Source organism: Portunus trituberculatus, chromosome 36 (assembly GCF_017591435.1).
Source record: "Portunus trituberculatus isolate SZX2019 chromosome 36, ASM1759143v1, whole genome shotgun sequence".
Taxonomy (NCBI): Eukaryota; Metazoa; Arthropoda; class Malacostraca; order Decapoda; family Portunidae; genus Portunus; species Portunus trituberculatus.
The window spans coordinates 9,727,529-9,734,593 of record NC_059290.1 but is presented as its reverse complement, the minus strand read 5'-3'; the positions used below and the strand labels follow the sequence as shown (position 1 = coordinate 9,734,593).

The 7,065-nt window shown below is 39.5% G+C and overlaps 1 long non-coding RNA gene across 1 annotated transcript; it reads right to left on the bottom strand.

Moving 5' to 3' along the window:
- Positions 1-3,903: 3,903 nt before the first annotated feature.
- On the bottom strand, positions 3,904-7,063 carry LOC123513434. The gene is made up of 3 exons (XR_006677369.1): positions 7,036-7,063; positions 6,672-6,937; positions 3,904-3,964 (listed from the first exon to the last, which is right to left on the bottom strand). It is a non-coding gene; the product is annotated as an uncharacterized LOC123513434 (long non-coding RNA).
- Positions 7,064-7,065: the final 2 nt, after the last annotated feature.

Below are 7,065 nucleotides of genomic sequence, written 5' to 3'. Positions count from 1 at the left end.
AGTATACTGTCATGTTGCCCTCTACAATATGGTGCTATTATGTGCCTAATACTAGTATACTGAAAGTAGGAATAAACAAAATGGTGGGACCACTACCTTATGGTGCTCTCATCTGCCAATGACTAGTAATAAAACATATATTTCAAAAAGACACTAATTTCAGTCTCACAGGTTTTGAAGGGTAGTTTAATGGTCCTATTGACAGATTAGTATGATATCTTCTCTATCAACAGCACAAAAACTCTTACGAAAAAGGCTTGTCCTATCTGTGGGCTTTGAAAATTGTGGCAACATACCCTATATTTTAAAAGATTCTAATTTTAGTCTCACAGGTTTTGAAGGGTAGTTTAATGGCCCTATTGACAGATTAGTATGATATCTTCTCTATCAACAGCACAAAAACTCTTACGAAAAAGGCTTGTCATATCTGTGGGCTTTGAAAATTGTGGCAACATACCCTATATTTTAAAAGATTCTAATTTCAGTCACTCGGGTTTTAAGGGTAGTCTCACCTCGGTGGCCATATAACCTATATTTTCAAAAGACTATTGTTTCAGTTACACAGGTTTTTAAGGGTAATCTGATAGTTCTATTAACTTAACATAAATTAACATAACATAACATAAATATTAGGGCCACCAGGGCCCATCTACTTTATCCTGTATCAGTCGCACAGCGACCTCGTCATCAGTACTTAAAGATACACTTACAAGTACACAATACATTATATACTAATTCTAAATATTTGGCCCATTAACAGGGCTAAGTCCTGCAGCGAATTCCTCTACAATCTGTGATCCCCATGTCTTGTTTAACTATAGTAAATTTCTTATAAAAACTATCATGCAGCACTATACATAACTATAAATCTAATAAATTTAAGTGCTTATCTAATCTGTTTTTAAACATTGTCAAACTAGTGCTATTTACAACCCTCTCTGGCAATGCATTCCAGAAGTCTACCACCCTATGACTAAAGAAATATTTTCTTATATCTAACCTGCAGCCTTGTTTTCTAATCTTCCTGCCATGATTTCTAGTCCTACACATACTCAAACACACTCAAACACACTCAAAACACACCCAAACAGACTCAAACACACCCAAAGACACCTCAATATACCCAAACATACCAAAACACATGAAACACACTCCCAAACACACTCAAACACACCTGAATATATCCAAACATACCAAAACACATCTAAACACACTCAAAACACATCCAAAACACCTCAAAACACATCCCAAATGCTCCCAAGAACCCCAAAACACACCAAACACACTCAAAACACACCCAAACAGACACAAAACACACCCAAATGCATCCAAACACACTCACTCGCACCTCTTCCTTTTGTGTGAGTCCGTAATACACTTCCTTGATCTGGGAGAAGGTGGTGATGGCGGTGGACAAAACAGGTGTGGTGTTTTTAAAGGCCGTTTTAATCTCCATCCTTGACTTCAAATAAATCAGCGTGTCGTTTTCTGCGGACCTGCAAATGTTTGGTTAGGTTAGATTAGGTCAGTTAAAAATAAATAAATCAATAAATAAAATTACAAGGTTAGGTTAGACTGAGAGAAGAATATGACATTCAAACAACAAGATCGCATAGTAAAAAGCTGAGGAAGGGAAGATGTCTGGGAGATGTTAAAAAGATATAGTTTCCCGCAAAGATGTGTGAGACGTGGAACAGTTTGGGTGAAGAAGTGGTGTTAGCAACGAGTGTGCAGAGCTTAAAGAAAAATTGGATAAGTGTAGATATGGAGACAGGGCCACACCAGCGTAAAGCCTGGAAAACTACACCTAGGTAAATCACACACACACACACACACACACACACACACATATAAAGCCATGTTTATCAAACTTATTACGCTTCTACTTCTGGGTTACAGAAGGACTGGAAAGCAGAGACGGATGATGGACACAGTATACCTGGATATAAAAAGGTTTTGATAAAGTCCCGCATGGAAGACTATTTTGGGAAGTAGAGAACGTAGGAGGACTGTGAGGAACCGTGCTCCAATGGACAAGAGATTATTTGAAGGATAGGGAAATGAGAACTGTGATCAGAGATACATACTCATCTTGGGGTTAAGTAACCAGCAGAGTGCCACAAGGGTCAGTGTTAGCCCCCATTATGTTTCAGATTTATGTAAACGACATTCACATTACAGTAATCAGTTCTATTAATATGTTTGGTGATGATGTAGAGATGCTAAGAGTTATCAAAACCAGGGAGGACTGTTTGCTGTTACAGAAAGATAGAAACAAGATTTATGAGTGGAGTGGAAATTGGAGTTTAATGTCAACAAATACCATGTAATGGAACTTGGAAAGAGTAAGAGAAGACCGGTAAGGAACTATTTGATGGGAGAGGAAAAAATAATGAAGACTAAAGAGGAAAAAGATCTGGGAGTGATTATACAGGAAAATCTGAACCCTAAAAACCCATAAGTAAGATATTTGGATTATCATATCAATACAACAAGGTAAATACTTCAAAGACAACCTATAGCTTACAATATCCTCAAAATTTCAAGTCATAAATTTTATAACTTTGTTTTAAATAAATTTTTCAAATCTGGATCACAGCATGCCCTTAAATTGTTGAAAATGTAAGAGAAAACAGGAAAAAATATTAGGAAAAACATTAAAAAAACATGAATGGAACTGCAAAAGAAAGGGAGGGAATAGTACTGGGGTTGTTGCACTAGGTTAGGCTGGGATGGGCTGGGAATTATTGAAAAAAAGAGGAAAAAAATAAATATACATAAAAAAAAAAAAAAAAAAAAAAAAAATATATATATATATATATATATATATATATATATATATATATATATATATATATATATATATATATATATATATATATAGTTTGGTGCAGAGTGTTTGGACCTGCCAGGGAGAGAGAGGGAGATTAGGTTAGGTTGGGAAAAAGGCCGAGGTTGTTGAAAAGAAAGAAAGAAAGAAAAAAAAATAAATAAATAAATGAAGTTACACCACCTGCTAGTGTTTCAACATGCAGATGAGACACACATCCAAACATCACCCAAACACATCTTAAACACACCCAAAACACACTCAAAACCCCCCAAAAAACATACCTAAATACCCCAAACACACACCCAAATATCCCCAAAACCCCAAAACACTCAAACACCACAAAAACACACCCAAACCCCACAAAAACACCCTTTCACCCCAAACACCCCAAAAAAAAAAAAAAACACACCCAAACCCCTCCAGTTTTGCAGGGATGTTTGATGATCTATTGACAGATTAACATGATATCTAGCAAATCAAAAGCAGAAACAGAAACACTCTTAAGAACAAACTTCCTCCTAACTGTGGACTTTGAAAAACAGTGGTCGACTAAGTTGTATTTCTAAAAGACACTTGTTTCAACACTACTATTTCAATCACTCGCAAAAACCAACCCTCAAAAATATGTGCCCTCTGCGCTTTACAAATCAGAATCACACGGGTTTTTAAGGGAGGTTTGATGGATGTATTGACAGATTACATTGATATCAACCTTATCAAAGATAGATATCATGCACAGACCACTTAAAACCCTTAAAACTAAACTAAAACACACTCAATACACCATACAACAACTCAAAATTCCCTAACCGCACTCAGAACACACCCATATATTCAAACACCCTCTACACCACACTCAAGATAAGTAAAATATACTTAAAACATCTCTAACACACACTGAAAACACACAAAATACACCCAAAACACCCTGCAACACTACCAAACACACTCAAAATACTTTTAGATATAACCCAAAAACACAAAAATGCGTTATAAAGAACAGTAACATTAAAAGGGACTTACCTAAATATTGTGGCTTGGCTCCTCCTCTTCTTCCACTTCCATTTTTCCTTTCTTCTTCGTCCTCTTCCTTTGTTCTTTCTTCTCCTGCTCCCATCTACACGCCTGAGCCTAGAAACACATCAAAACACTTAGAAAACATGAGATATTAGGCAAAATATTGAGGAAGTGGAGGGAGAGTACCTATTGTGGCTTGCCTGCTCCTCCACCTATTCCTCCCTTTCTCATTCCTTCCTCTTCACCCTCCTTTATCTCTCTTTCCTTCTTCCTTCTGCTACTAATATCTACACACCTGAGCAAAGAAACACAGGAAAACACGTAGAAATCACTAGATATTAGGCAAAATATCGACGAACTGGGCGGTAGGGAGGGAGCTTACTTTTTTATGACTTGATAGATACTTTAATTAGTATCCAAACCATCAAAACATCTCCTGCTTAACTAGTTTTAAAAAACTGTCTAAATTAAGTATATAAAATGTATATAAACATTTCCACTTATAATGCTGCCAAAACATACAGCCATTTCCACTTAATATTTCTTTCGAAAAATATTAGACAATATAAACTCTCTTCTCAGGCATCCAACACTGACCTAAAACCAAATGTTAACGAGTGAAAGAGAATTAATGTAAAACAAAACCATTAGTTCCCTGGCCCAGTTAATCGCTTGCCAAAATTTCGAGTGATCGTTTTCTTCTAACATCCTCTCTATCTGTCCCCAACGCCCACACAGACAAGACAGACACACACACACACAATATTATTATCACAGTAACTCACAAAATAAAACAAACAAACAAGCAAACTAAAGAAAATAACAAAGTTATCTTAAAGCTACCACCCAAACAATACACAAAGCTTAATCTTAGGAAAACACACACACACACACGACTACACTACCTACCAGGAGGCCCTCCACACCCTACACCTCACCACCCTTCACACTCGCTACCAACACCTCCTCCACCAGCTTGCCACAAAGCTTCTCCACTGGCCCCACAGGAGCCTACTCCCTCCGGCAGCTCCCCTTCCCAGCCACAGTGTCCGCCACCAGAAGCCGCTCCCCATACGTGCCCGGCCCGGATACACACATACAAAAATAGTGCAGTGCCCACAATAATCAAAATAATTAACTCGTGGACACTGACTAAATTTGTGATGAATTTTAAGCATGTAATATTAAGATATTTCTCCTGTAAAATGTTTATTTTCAGCTACAGATATGCTTGTCTCAATAAACCCTTTATTACTGTTATTATTACACACACACACACACACACACACACACACAACTACAACCACAACCACACACACCTACCACAAACCCACCCTTCGGCTGGGAGCGAGTGTTTGGTTGGGTCAGGTGGGTGGGCTCCCCTTGATAACACACACACACACACACACACACACACACACACACACACACACACACACACACACACACACACACACACACACACACACACACACAACCACAACACACCACCCCTACCACAAACCCACCCTGCGGCTGGGAGCGAGTATTGGTTGGGTCTGGTGAGTGGGCTCACCCTTTATAACGGAAGCACGCACGCACACGCACACACACACACACACACACACACACACACACACACACACACACACACACACACACACACACACACACACACACACACACACACACACACAATCAAACACCCCACATCCTCCGGCCAGGAACGGGATGTGGGTCTGAGTCCAGCTGGGGGCCGCCCCCCTTGATGATGTCACTTATATACGTTACGCAAACCATTTTGAAAATGAGGATTCCCAAAAAGGCAGCTGGACACCGCTAATATATAAATTCTGACTTGTTACCAATCAAAACTAACTCCTAAAATATAAAAACATTACCGGAATAAGGAATAATGAAAATATTTCAAAAAATACAATAAATAAAGTGTTAACACTTCGACATGCTTAAAAACAATTCCAAAGTCCACCAATTTCCTTCAACAGGATTGATAACGCTTTTCAAAAATTATAACCATAATTTCAAAATATCAAAACCCGCCAACACGCTCAATTAGAAAAATAAACATTTAAAAAATGACGTTGTTTAACATTTTAACACGGCTACAAACCTCTCTTACAGTCCACATATTTAACTTATCAGGAGCCTTTCACACTTTTTCCATCATAATCCTTTCTTGAAAACACAAACGCTTCGCTACAACCTCAAATAAAAAATCACTCACAGCGGGGGCAAAAATTTTAGCGTATTTTCGCCCTCTCATCTGACTCCCAAACACACACTAAATCACTGCACTTCACTCAACTCAGGCATGGAACACACGCAAAACACAACCCACTATCATTGGAAACCGTCAAAAGGTGCTTGTGACTCGAAATAAATGAACAGAGACAAATATAAATAATAGGGGAGGTCGACAGTCTGGGACCGGCGGGACATTTGGGCGGGAGCCGCTGATGACGTCACAACATGGCGGCTCGTGACGTCACATCCCAGTCCCCCTTGCCTTCACTGAGCTTCCATAACACACAAATTAGACAATTGCTGATATATTTCAATGACGAACATGAAAGAGTAAATCTGTAGCTTCACTTTGTGACCTGTCTGGCCTGTGCTGAGTGAGAGATGAGGCAGATAATGGCTTGAGAAAGAGGTGACGGGTCAGAGAGCTGGCTTGTTTACATATTGAAGGCTTGAATTATTGGGGTTTTTGAAGTACCTGCAGGTGTTAGTTCACTGATATGTTGTTATGGAGGTTACCAACGTTAGGTATGACATGACAGCGCCGTGAAATGATGACTTACACCAATATATTACTTACGTTTGCTGCTGGTGAAGACTGTGGCTGGTCTTGGCTGCTGCCGTCACCAGCAGTAGGTACCCACTCACCCCCAGCCACACACACACACATCCTAACCCATCTTGTGTCCGTGTTTACCGAGGCTACACACACGCTGTTCTTTTCGTTGTTATCATGGCTATTGTCACTATGTTCGTGTAGGCTTGTCACTGTGGCGCCGGTCACTGTCCACCACCACCTGGCCGCCCCTCACGTCTCCCTTCCTCACCCCTGCTGCCGCACAGTCACTGCTCACCGAAAACAGTTAAATAAAGCCACAAGCATTAGGAATCAATGTCAAGGGCCATCATTTCACTAACCCTACGAAACTCAATCATTCACATACCATATGATAGCACGTGCACGCCCGCCACAG